At 40.4% G+C, this 13,635-nt stretch overlaps 1 protein-coding gene and 1 pseudogene across 18 annotated transcripts in view; both read right to left on the bottom strand.

Moving 5' to 3' along the window:
- Positions 1-13,635, bottom strand: part of Etl4 (enhancer trap locus 4) — a 463,673-nt gene that overhangs the window by 211,203 nt on the left and 238,835 nt on the right. The gene's annotated exons all lie outside the window — the stretch shown is intronic.
- LOC134482760 (NADH dehydrogenase [ubiquinone] 1 beta subcomplex subunit 3-like) overlaps positions 1-13,635 on the bottom strand; it is a 53,499-nt pseudogene that overhangs the window by 22,289 nt on the left and 17,575 nt on the right.

The raw sequence follows: 13,635 nt of genomic DNA, 5'->3' as shown, positions 1-13,635 counted from the left end.
TAATGACGCCCTGCCTCCAAGCACATACACACATAAAGGAAAAACAAAAGACAGAAATTATGCACACTAAGATACATTTCGTGTGTAATTTCTCAGGTTTAGCAGCACAACACAAGATATAAGAAGACAGGCTAGTTTTGTGGTGTACACCAATGTCTTAGCACTTCAGACAGAACCTGGGGGCTCTTAAGTTTGAGGCCAGTCTGAGCTATATACTTAAATTCCATACCAGCCACAACTCCATAGTAAGACCCTATCTCAGAACAAACAGATTAAAAAAAAAAAAAAAGCAAACATTTTCATATGACATCGTCCTACGTGCACACTGGTGTAAGCAGAGATGTTTTTATCTTAAAATAAAAGTGAATATATAAAGTTCTAAAAAAAAAAAAAAAAACCACACCGGAAAACACTCTGTGCCAGCTGTGTCCTTGGGAACTTCAGCAATATTTAGCATGGTTTTGTTTACATAAAAACATATTGAAGGTACACTACCTTTCTTTGTCTCTTGTCACAATATAAATGCATAAATAAGCTTCTTCTTTTAGCTTTCCACTAGTGTGTGTTTGTATATACATATATATGTATACACATACAAACTCTATGCACACAAATACATACATCTATATAATAGTATTAATATTAGAATCTCCAAAATGCCTGGCCAAACATTCTGAAATCCTGGCCTCACACGGACAGTTCAGATCTTCATACTGTGAGACCCTTTGTGTCCCTGGCCTGTGCACACAAAATGTCACTGTCCCCATTACTCTTATAAGCAAAGGGACCCCATGAATTCCCACAATGCAGCACAGTGGCTGGCACTTTTCCTCTAGCATCATCCAGGCTGAGGCAGGCACTTGCCTCACATTTCATGTTTCTCCGGCTCCTGTTTCGCTCCCAGACAGCTAGGAAGACTTCGCTGTCAAATTCTCTCCTGTTTTGAGAATCCAAGCATGCTGCAGTGTCAACTCCTTCTGTGGTTATTAGCCAAGATGTGTGAGCTGGAATTCTCAGCTTTTGACGCTGTGACAGAGAACATCCCCCTAACCTTTGCGTCTTCCTTGCCACTTAGTCCCAATATTGGAAGATGATCCAATGAGGCACGCGTTGTGTTTACTCTTAGAGGAGACAGTCGGGGGTTACGCTCATAATCTATAACTGGGAACAATTAACTCTCTTTCTCTCTATTCTTGTTCATGTCAAAAATACTTGCATGAAAATGACAATGGAGGCTGGGAGGTGACGTGAAATTAACAAATCTGGGATACTAAAGTCAAAGAAGGGGCTACAGTTTTCTAAAACTGCAAAGAGTGAGTATGACTGATTATGAACTACTGTTCTAACTCAGAGAACAATCTCGATGTAACTCATTCGTTAGTTACCCAGGAGACATTGCGGTTTCACGGCGCACAGGAGGGGGTTCTGTGCTATGTGCACATAAACTTTCGATTCCTATGAACCATAATCACCTAAGAGCTTTGTTCAGGTTGAATCTGGGCTCAGCTATTCTAATATGGAGACTGGGAGCATACATTTCTAATCTTGGGGCTCAGAGCCCCCAAACTTTAGCATGCTGAGTACTTTGAACAAAAGACAGTCTTTTGAGTCAACCTCAGAACCAGAGATTTTTCTGACCTTCTGCTTCCAACCCCTGCAGGGATCTCTCTCTCGATGAAGTTCCCATAGTTGAGGCTCCTCCAAAATGAACACAATGGCCTTCACTCCCTTCCATAACATGTCTTCCAATAGTCAGGATTCACTTCACAGCCAGAAACAAAGGCCACCCACCACGCCCAGGCAGACTTTTCATTGTTTTTCTGGCCAACTTAATTTGGGCTCATTCACACACTACTGTCTATCTAGTCTTTGGAGGCTCACCCAACATCCTAAAAATATCCTTTATTAACTCTTGAAACCACTCACAACTCATCTCCATTCCTCACTTCCCTGCGAAGAGGATATTGAGTTACGGGTTTTTGAAAGACTTTCGTGCTCATGGGCACATTACCTTGTGTTTTGCTTGTTAATAACCTGTTATCATTTATGTCAGCAGACGAAAACAGGGACCCTTCAAATGGGGAAGGGCATCTCCCTCCTTTATGAAGCTCCAGGACACGCTGTCAGCAGACAATGTCTTGAATAACCAAAAACTTTAGGGAGCAAAACAATGAAGGTTGAACCCCAATTTCATAGAACTTTACGGTTCATAAGGCAATGCCTTCCTTTCAAACCAAACGGAAGAGATTGTGGATCCATGGAGGAGAGCTTACCAAATATATGCAGGGCCCTGGTTTCGCTGTAAAATATAATTAATACACAATAAAATATAGAATAATGCAGGAGGGAAAGCGTTTTTTGAGACCCAAGAAGTACTGTTAAGCCAGGAGAATAGTTAGCTCTCTGGGAAGATACAGTGACAAAGGTGGCCTTGAGACTGACATCATAGTGAACCCAGAGAGCTAGCCATAGAGCAAGACAGGGAACATGTGCCTGGATAGGGATCGGGGACGAAACGGGGACAAAGTTCAAGAGTGGCTGCGCAAGTGAAGAGAGAGATGCCTCATATAAATGGATGATGGCAGAGGTGAGGAGAAAATGGTGGGAGTCACTGGCATAAGGACCATTGAAGAAGCACGCCAATACTCAAGTCAGGATGTTTAGAACTCAGATCCAGAACCATTCTCAGAGCAGTAGGAGGGACAGGCTCAGAAGAGAGAAGAGAGGCCTCTGAGTCAATAAAGAGGCCATTGTGACAGTCCGCAGAAAGGAAGGCCTGGAATGGAGACGAACATGTATGTAACTAGGATAGGCAAAGTGGAAACATCCACACTACATCCCCTCTGCTGGACTCTAGGGAATAAGGCACCAACCACACCCTCCTGCCCTGACAAGGCTGTGAGAACGTCTTTAAATGACCGAGAAAGCTTTTATAAACGAACAGTTGTAATCCTCTTGGAAGGCTCATCTAAGCAATAGAGAAAATAACTGAAAGACACATTTGGTTTTTTGTCCAGACACTTGAGATTTTATGTATTATTGACACGTGTATTGTGCATGCAAGTGCATACATCACATGGAGTACCACAGGGATTAAACTCAGGTCCCAGTGAGGTTAACCCCTGAGCGTCTCAGCAACCCTGTGCACTTAAGAGCTTAGTTTGCTGTCAATGAGTAGAGCGATTCAAATGGTGACCCTGCATTCTTAGAAGAGATGGTATTAGTGTATCAACCTTTATTCCAAATCGTGGTAGCATGCTTGGTTTGGGTCACTCCAGGGGTACAGTTCCAGAGAAGAGAATCTAACTTTGAAATAAGTGAGATGAAAAACTCCAAAACACCAGTTTACAGAAAAGAAAACGCAACATTTATGAAGTCCCTTTCCTCCTTCCGTCCCTTGGGCTACTAACAACATCCAGTGTTCAGAACTCTCAACACTGTCTACCTCAGCTGTACCTTAGTAGGTTTTCCTAATGCAAACAGGGGTACAATGGGCTCCCCATTTCTGGAGTCCCCACATTGTCTATAAATGTAATTCTGTGGTAAATCTAAAGTGTGTCATAAATAACCCAGATAAATTTTGTCAGGCTTTTAAAAACACATAATACTTTTATTAATTCTTTGATAATTTTATATAATATATTCTGGTCATATTAACCTCTCACTTTTCATCCTAACTCCTCCCAGGTCTCCCTCCCACTCTTGCAACAGGCTTTTAAAATGGTATGAGGAAGCATTTAACTGTAGGTGGAGTGTAGCCAAGCCTACTTCCTCTCTACCCTTCTCTCTACCCTGAAACAGTTATATGAAATCAACTGTTCTTCTGCGTAAGTGAGGAGGGTTTCTTTAGATTAGAGCCATGCATATCTTCAGGAAAACTTAAGGGACCAGAAACCAGGGTACCAGATGGGTAGAATGTGAGACTAGAAGAAAGAAATGGGGGTGGGGGTACTAAGTCTTCGGCCATTGGCATCTTTTAAAGTTTTCAACCAGCTAAACAACTTCCTCAGCAAACAGTAATGACAATTTAACCCCCTATCCAAAGACATCAACTTTACTTTTCATCCCATCATAAGAATTCTGACCAATTTTACACCGTCTAGACTATGTTTTAGTGACTTATGTTTCTTGCTGTAATACAACAGTGTACAGCCTTTGCTAATGAGAAAACCCAGACCCTCTCTCAAGCATCTTTGCTTAAGAAGCTAGAGAACAAATGACTAAACTTTGAATCAGTAAACAAAAGTCCTACTATGTTACTTCACTTTATTTAAGGGTCTAGACTTTCTACACATACTGGAAGGTATCCATTTCAAACAATAGATTTTTTTATTTTTTAAAAAAGGCCCCTTCTATTTAAATAATAAACACATTTATAAAGTGTTCAAGAGAAACATTCACTGGAAATTCCCCTCCCTCCCCATATGAGATACAAAAGCAGAATGAAACAGGCTCACTGTTGAACCCTGAGGTGGAATATATTAACAGGGGAGTCTGACCAAAACTGATTCTGATGTAAACCTTTAAGTACAATATTATTATATGTAACTTTCCCCAGTTTTGTTTTGGACTCAAGGACAAGGGACTAAAGTGCATACTTTACATATCAAAGCAGACCTGGCCTCTAAGTTCTCCCAGCATCCCTCAGTCCCTCCCAGGCAGCATTCTCTGCTCCAACCTTGAACTTTCCAACCCAAAGGCTGGGCTGTCCTTTCCCCAGAGACTCTGCCCAACATAATCTAGACATTTTGCTTGCTCTCTCTCTCATTTCTTCTCTCTCTCTCTCTCTCTCTCTCTCTCTCTCTCTCTCTATCTATCTGTCTCTGTCTCTGTCTCTGTCTCTGTCTCTGTCTCTGTCTCTGTCTCTCTCTCTCTCTCTCTCTCTCTCTCTCTCTCTCTCTCTCTGTGCATGCCCTTTCTCTCTTTCTCCTCTCCCCTACCCCTCCCTATGGTAAGTACCCTGGCCTCTATTCTTGGAACTAGTGAACACACTGGAGTACAGCTTCCCAATAAACCTGCCTTTAATATAATTTCATCTGGTTTGAATTGGCTCATTTCACTGGTGGCAGAGAGATAACCTATCATTCCTCCACAGACTGCTTTAAAAGTATGACCAGATATCTAGAGGTTAGAGTAATGTTATAAATAGTTGCTACCTGTTCTATAAGGAAAAGAAGGTAGTAATGTCCCATTGGGATATTATAAAGAGGAAAAGCATCTGCTTCTTTCTGCTAGATCACCTCAGTGGGTTGGACTTCCTTCCCTGAATCGTTGTGGTCAACAAGGAAGAATGATTCCTATACTTTAGGTTAGATTTTTATTACTTAAAGTTTTGGGGAATAAATCAGTATATTTGACTCACAATTTTAGAGAGCTTAAGTCCACGGTCACTGACCACACTGCCTAGGGTTAGTGAGGAGTGAGTGGTGGAACGAGTCTCATCTCACTGTGGCCAAGAAGAAAGAATAGGAAGTCCATTATCACTTGGATGGTTATCCCAACGTCTTCTTCTTAGACCAACCTCTCGGAAGGTCCATTACCTCCCAAGAGCATAGCAGACTGGGACCAGGTCTCCAACTCATGGCCTTTGGAAGCCATCCAAGGTCCAAATTACAGTGACCACATCTAGAAACAACCCAATTACAGAAGACAGATGGAAAACTTTCTCTGAAACAAGAGGATAATTGGCCAACCCTGCTAGATTTATCTTAATGACACCCAACTGAAAAGCCTTCAGAGTGATTTATTCATATTATACATTGATACAGCTCTTTTTTTTTTTAACTGTTGGAATTAGTGTGGGAGGGAGACACTTGGCAAAGAAAGGGTGGGAGGAAAGTTCTTGCTTTAGAATCTGTCAGAGCCTCATCTGGAGATGGGTAACAGGTAATGATTCTAGGATAACATCCTAAACTCTGCTGAAAGAAATTGTGATTAAAATCAGATTTACAGAGTTACTGTTAATGTCTGACTATGGGTAAGGAGCTTTCTCCTTAGGGAAGCACATTCCTTTACCGTAATCCTTGCTCCTGTTCTGACAATGACCCATTGTTCACTCTTGACTTTGAATTTCTGCAACTTTCTGAAGGATTCAATGACCTTGAGTTTCAGGCCTCCAGCTCTCCAAGACTCTTGCCTATCCTCACTCAATCTCAGGGCCTTCAACCTGCTGTTCCAAATCCGAGATTTCCTACCGTGTTATCCTGGCTTCTGATTGTAACCTTTCAACTCTATCTTATCTAGTCTTCTTTTGCTCTCCCTGAGGCTACACATCTATCTGTTATCTGTTGTCTCCAAACGATTCAAAGCCCTCAACTCTTCTCACTTGACTCTCCTGCTGTGCTCAGTAGACCAATCTCCATTCCTTGCCAACCTGGGATCCTTCTCTTCCAGAACTGTGCTGAGGATCAGTGTTTTGCTAAACAGCACTTTTCTGTGCTCGAGGCCACTCCTGTAAATTGAGGGCACATAGGATCCAGGCGTCATCCTTCCCCTTCTTCCACACACTCCCAGAAACCTTTTCTGTTCTCTTGCAGCCTGGCTCCCCGCCTCTCTGTCACTCCTAGTGGAAGCTCTTCATTGCAAAATACGAAGACAGGCAGTAAATGCTTCTCTAGTTTGCTCCCACTCCACAAGCATCCTTACCCCAGGCTATCACTAACAGTGGAAAGGCTGCTTCTGTCTCACCTCCTCCTAGTTCTTGTCCTGACAGCAAATCGGCCCACCAACTCTCTCCGTGCCCCAGGGTCTTCAAATTTTCCAGAATTAACTCCTTCCTTTCACAGTGAAGGTTCCAGAAAGAGGATCTAGATTCCCTCTTGCCTTCCACCCCTGCTAATTAGTCTCTGCCTTTCTGCCCCTAGCACTCCACTTAGCAGGCTCTTCCCAAGGTTGTCTGCATGACCTCCTGTGACTGAATCCAACAGTGATGACAGTAAATTCACCTTGAAGAGTTAGTATTAGTTGATTCACAGTACACACTTGAGAAGTAATGTCTTACTGCAGCGTGCTATAATCTAGAACTCAGACCTTCTCCTTGAACTTGTATAAAATGCAAATTTATTACGCTTTTCCATTTATAATCTTTCAGCTGCTTCCCCTGATGGTTTAACTAGGAAGATGTCCTTCTTAGAGGTGCATGCATTGAACACTTGGTCCCAAGTGATGGTGCTATTTGGGGTAGTTTTTGGAAACTTTAGAAGGTATATCAAACTAGAGGAAGCAGGTCGTTAGTGAAGGGCTTTTCGGGATTGTATAGAAGGTTTACTTCCCACCTTGCTTACTTTCCTGTTCACCATGAGGTACAGAAGTTCCTCTGCCATGCACACCTGTTTTGCCCAAGCATAAGAAGCCAAACAACCATGAAATCGAACCCTCTAAAACCATGAACCAAAATAAATCCTTCTCTTCTTTAGGTAAATGTTCTCAGGTATTGATTGTAGTGATACGAAAGCTAATGCCTCACTAGCTGATATGCACAGGATTAGGTTCAAATGTCCTAACCAGAGAAATCCTGGCTCTCAAATTGCTTAGCAGGCTACTGCCATCAACATCGTGCATCTTGGTCTATAAACCTACAAGACAGGAAAAATGTTTGATGATAAACTTTGATATTTTCAAATTAAAATAATATGTAGAAGAAAAACAATTGGTTTTTTTTAAAGGCTAACTCACATCATGACATTTTTAAATGAATAAATAATCATAAAAATTAGTAATTAGAGTAGCTTTTGGAGTAGGATCCTAAGTAGTATGTCTAGCTATGCTATTAATTAATAAATTTTAAAACCACTGAACTTTTCAGTCAAAATAAAATTTAGAGCTAGACCTCGTGGTGCTGGCCAGTAATCTCATCTACTCAGAGGCTAAAGCAGGAGGATTTAAAGTTCAGATCTGCCTGGGAGACAGGCAATGAGTCCAAGACCAGTCTGAGCAACTTGGTGAAACTGGATCACGGAATAGCACATTAAAACAGGGACAGAGCTGATTGGTAGAACAATTACCTAACATATGTGAGGACCTGGGCTCAATCTCCAGCAACAAAAAGGTAGAAAAATCATTATAAGCTTGCTTGTCAATTCTTTAGACTTTTTAGGTTAGGACTGACCTAAAATGTCCTTCCAAAATTGTAGGGTCCCTCTGCCCTCTGGAAGAATATAAAGCATTGAACATACAATGTTTAAGGAGAAAAACAAATTCTCTTCATCTTATTAAGTAAGATTATTTTCTTCACTTGAGTTCGGAACAGTTCACAGAATTTAATTATGGCTTTATTTTATTAATCCCCAACTAGTAAAATTTATGAACATTCATGGGTTGCAGACAGATAAGTATGGAGTTGAATGGATCAGAGGTCAAAGATCCAGTTCGCTCAAATCACAAGCAAAGCCAGGATTTTTTTTTTTTTAATATTAAGCCACTTCTATTGGCAGGATACAAAATCCTATTAACTAATTCTCAGACGCCAAGAAAATTGATTTTGATATTCACAGCAGGAAGTTGTAGAGTCCAGAATGTAAGTAAATACAAAAGAACATAGTATTTCTTACAAATGAGCTGAGGTCCAAAATATAAAGGCAATCGTCCTCTAACGGGAGCAAAAGAAAAACACTTTTAATTGAAACTCCAAGTAGTTCGTGATTATTTCCTGTAATTAAAAACATGAATTGTTGACCTTACATGTGAATGTGGCTGGTTTTGACTCACAAAAGCTCTGCCTGACCTTAACATCCTAATTCAAAAGAAATAAGAAAAGCTTCTGAGAAGCCACAGGCAGGATGCTTTTAACTCAGATCCATAAGCACCGATGGGGGGCAGTTTCACATTATTTAGTTGAATCCAATTTAATTACAATCCTCCATCTTGTGATTTAACGTGAAATAAACAGGCTGACCAGGTGGCCTTCCCAATTACTGACAGTGAGCAAAGGTGAGAGAACATGGACATTTTTGTTTGTCAAGCATCTCTCTTCTTGGAAAGAAAAGAAAGCTTGGGGAGAAAGTATAAAAAGGGAGTCTAAGCACAGAGGGTCTGGAGCAAAATGAAATCATTTAAAAGCTTCTGTACCTCTCTGGTAGAAAACGAAAAATACAAAGTCTCTGAAAGACCCTGGTCCTCCTGAAAGTCAGTGTCAACAAAGAATGAAGATGTTGAGGGGATAATGTTCCTGGAACTTTCTGCCTAGTTCCATGGAATTAAATCTGGGACTGCACCTACAACTGGAGCTGCCCCAAGAACTGACTTTGATGAGTAGGGTGCTGGTCTAAAAGGCCAAAAATCTGTAAAATTAAGAAAATGATGTTATTTAAGGTCTTTTAAAATATGTAAAATATGTTGACTGTGAAAAGGAAGTGAAGTTAGAGAGAAAGCATAAGGTGACATAAGATAAACCCAGCCTTACAAATGGGCACAGGATCAGATGCGACAGCAAGGGATGTGTGAGGACAGAGAGTGAGCACAGACAAAGCCCAGCACAGTTTCTTGTCCTCGGGCTCATTTGTAACTAAAAACATAGAGGAACCAGTGAGCATTTACTAGATTTGCTAAAAAATGTGAACAACCAAATGTGAACAAGGAACTGATTACAGGAATTCCTATTCATTGCTGCTGTTACAGTCAAATTAGACAGCCATTGTGGAGGATAATTTATCTAGTTCTTAGGAAGCAACAAAAAACTGTATCAAGCTCAGAGAGTGGTGGTAGTGCATGCCTTTAATCTCAGGCAGAAGTAGGAGGATCTCCATGAGTTCAAGGCCAGCCTGGTTTACAGAGTGAGTGCTAGGACAGCCAGGGCTAAAGAAACCCTATATTAAAATTTAAAAAAAAAAAAAATCAAACAACAAAAAGATAAGGGTAAGTAACTTCCCTACAAGGAACCCACACTCCCCCTCAGCTTGACCATGCAAATTATATTCAACAGTAACAAACCACACTTGTTTTTACCTTCGACAGGATAGGTATGGATCTTTATTTCTGGAGTCTTCCTCCCCCGAACATATCAACCCTAGGTTAATCCTAATAAAAACCAGCAGACCAGGTGGATGAGGTGACTCATCAGGTCAAAGAGCTTGCTACACAAGACTGACAACCTCTCACTTCTGTGTGTGTGTCCTGGCATGCTTCAGCCCTCACTCACACATACCAATTGCACACACACTAAGAAAAATAAGAAGTAAAGTGAAAAGAAAAACGTGGACCTATGTCAGGGCACACCGTACCAAAATGTCTCCAAACTGTCAAGGCCATTAGAAACGAATGTCTCAGAGGCTACCACAACCAAGGGGAGTGTAAGGGCACAATGGTGACCAAACACAACACAGGGGATACTGAAGAGTGCTTAAGCAACAGACAAGTACATACTACAGACTAAATGACTAGAACATGCCAACATTGGCTTACTAACTACAAACTATGCACAAGGCATTCATTTGTAAGATGTGACTAACTCATGTAACAGAAAACAGGTTTCAGGCCCCCAGACCTTAATAGGCCCCAAGACCTTGGCACAACTGACACCATGATTGAAGTACCACTCGGGCCTTGAAACACACCCAGCACACAGGCAGCAACATGGTCCAAAATGAGAACAAAGACCTAAATTCACCAAAGGCCACAGTTCTGGGAAAGTCCCTAAATGTACTTTACTAATCTTGTTGTTGACTTCTGTAGTTCTGCTTCTAACTAACTGTTCTTTCTAACTGAGTTATGTCACCCCAGGATGTGATTTTTGTGCTTAAAATCTCACCCTAAAGAAGGCTGAGGACTGCACTCGGGTCCCAAATATCTCGCATAGTCTTTAGCCAACTAATAAAGACTTTCTATTGGCTTGAACCTGTGTCCAAGTACTCTTCTCTGATTGAAACCCCACAACAAACAGAAACTGTATGGAATACAAGTGAATTCTTCACAGTTAACTGTAAATCTAAAATTGTTCTAATTTTTAAATATCTTGAGGCAGAGTAGCCAGCCCTGCTCAGACCTTGCTATGCAGCTAACTTTAAACTATTCATGACTCTGTCTTGGGCCTATGAATGCAGGGATTATGGATATCCACTACCGTAATTGGCTATAAAAAAATTCTTTTACATACATAAGAGAAATCTTGAAAACCACACACTATTTCCCACCAATACTGCCGTTTGGTATCCTAGTCCTCATTCACTCATGTAAGGTTATCAGCACATTAACCAAAGAAATACTGCTTTTTACATATCTTGGGTTTGCATTATTTGAATATAAGCCCAAAATATTCTAAGTATTTGATAATTTTTCTTTCTTAAATATTTAAGGAAAAAAATATCCATCTTAAGCAGAATACTTGAAAGTGGATGTAGTTTTTCCTTGACATGTTTGTTTGTGGAGAAGGGCATTTCCCACCTGGTATCTAGGAGGATTTTAAATTAGCGGTGAATGTTTATCGGTGCTAGAACACTCTGCCCTCTTCTTCACTGACATCATTCACCTTCCTGAGATCGCAGGAAACCCAGGAGGCAGCAATCGTTTTGCTTTTGCTTTTCTGTTGCAGTTTGGTGCAGCACTGGATGCTCAAGAGGGGACTAAAGAGATCACATGTTCATCTTCTTTCAAGAAGACATTGGTTCAACAAACGAGCCTTTACTGAGTTCTGAAATACTACAAATTCACTAATAATTTGAAAAGAAAAAGCACTAAACGTGGATACCAAGTGATAAAAGACCTTAGAGCGTCTTGGCTACAATCAGAGACGGGCCAGAGCACACCAGGGCTTGACTGCTTTCATTCTGTTCACTGGCAATATTATTTTCACTTTTAGAATAAAAGCACACTTAGAATGTACTTTTCTCTGTCTGCCACTGTAAAAAGAAGCGAAAAAGGGTTACCTAGAGTTAATTGGCAATTTTTTTCCACTTTGTATTTATTATATTTAGTAATAAAGTTTTCCACATAAATCACAGATTCTTAATGGTGTGCTTTAATTTCATTACTCTTCCCATGATAAAATAAATGTTTTAATTGCTAGTTATATTTAATATGCAGAATCTATCAACCTTTGACTTATAATATCTTTCTCAGATGCTCACTTCAAAAAAAAATCTACAGGCTTTTTAATGAAAGCAATTTACTTTGCAGCAGAAATTTTTTCATGTGGTTGTTAATCAGTAACATGAGAATCTCTTCATGAGTGGTACTCTAAGTTTTGTAGTAATATATTAAAGACAATTATGAGCGAGATGCCATTAATGTTAGCCTTTGAAGTGAAGGATACTACTGGGCTCATAGCTCTATCAAAGTCTAAAATGGGAACTTCATTTTTTCTTCTAGGGATTGAATATCATGTACTAAATAAAAGATACATAACACTCAAAGGAGAAGACATCTGATTAATGAATCCCTGGTCTGTTTTTCAATCGTCCCCACCAGCTGAGGCAGCTCATAGCAGGTTCATCTGAATGGGCTCTGCCTTAGCAGTGCCTGGACAGCAATATTCTACCATTTCCTATTTCAAAACGAGGATTCAGGTGAACGATGATGGAGGGAGTAGTTAAGCACACAACTCAGTAAAGTGTGACTTAGGGCAAACAGTCAGATCATCTTCAAGGGCTACTCAGGTGCTTGAATAGAGTTGGTTCAAAAAGTTTCATGCTTTGTCTTAGTCTTGATTTTCTATCACAAGCCTCCTGGCTTGGGCTAGCATCACACTTTACATTAGCCAGCCACCAGCCACATGTGATAAGTTAAAATCATCTTGGCTTCTGTTATGCCACAATCATAGGTCTGAGGGAGTGAAACCAGGAGAATCAAGCAGCTGCAGTAGTAAACACTTAAAAGGTAGAGATTCTTTAACACAGGGTTTCTATTGGCTGGAGGGTGCCCTAGAAATGAAGAGCTTAATTAATACTTTCGGGAATAAATGGACATAATTATGGCATGCGCTCTAGCTACTTGGGACACTGTATAACTGGATAAAATAAATAATAGTGTCGAGCTGACCAAAACATACTACAACTGACTGCCCAGGTGTGAGAGTATAGCATCAGAATGATTCCCAAAGGTGTTTTGACAAGGTAATCTGGCATTTCCTGCTAAAGATAGCTTCTAAGGTTGGGGCTTACTGAGCAGGAAGAGTGGAAACTCCACATCCGACCTCTACAACCAGCCAGATCCACACATCTTTCTTCAAGGTCTAACTAGGGAAATGAATGGAACTAGAAAAGATCATGTTAAGTGGCACGTCTTAGACCAGAAAGACAAAGTTTATGTGTTTTCTTTTATTTGAGGCTTTGAACTCCAAATATTTAGATATGAGTATATATCCTGGAGTAACTGCAGAAAGCAGAAAAGTAAAAAAAGCCATTGGAGGAGGGTAAAATAACCAGAAAATCTCTGGAAAAGTTATAAGGAATCATACTACTAACGACATACCTAAAAATACCTGTAATATATTCAAGCCAGTATGTAAATATACATATATAATTAAAATAAAATAAAAATTCCCCCTCTTGGCTGACAATGTACTTTCCATGAGCTAAAGACCAACTAAGAAAAACACCAACACCAAGTATGAGAAACCCACTTCTGAGTTGTTGTGTTAGGTATATCCAAGAGACTCTCAAAATATTACAGACTGTTGTTACTGTTTTCAGTTGCCTCCAGAGG

Source organism: Rattus norvegicus, chromosome 17 (assembly GCF_036323735.1).
Source record: "Rattus norvegicus strain BN/NHsdMcwi chromosome 17, GRCr8, whole genome shotgun sequence".
NCBI lineage: Eukaryota > Metazoa > Chordata > Mammalia > Rodentia > Muridae > Rattus > Rattus norvegicus.
The sequence above is the reverse complement of the archived record's forward strand: the minus strand, read 5'-3'. Positions and strand labels throughout refer to the sequence as shown.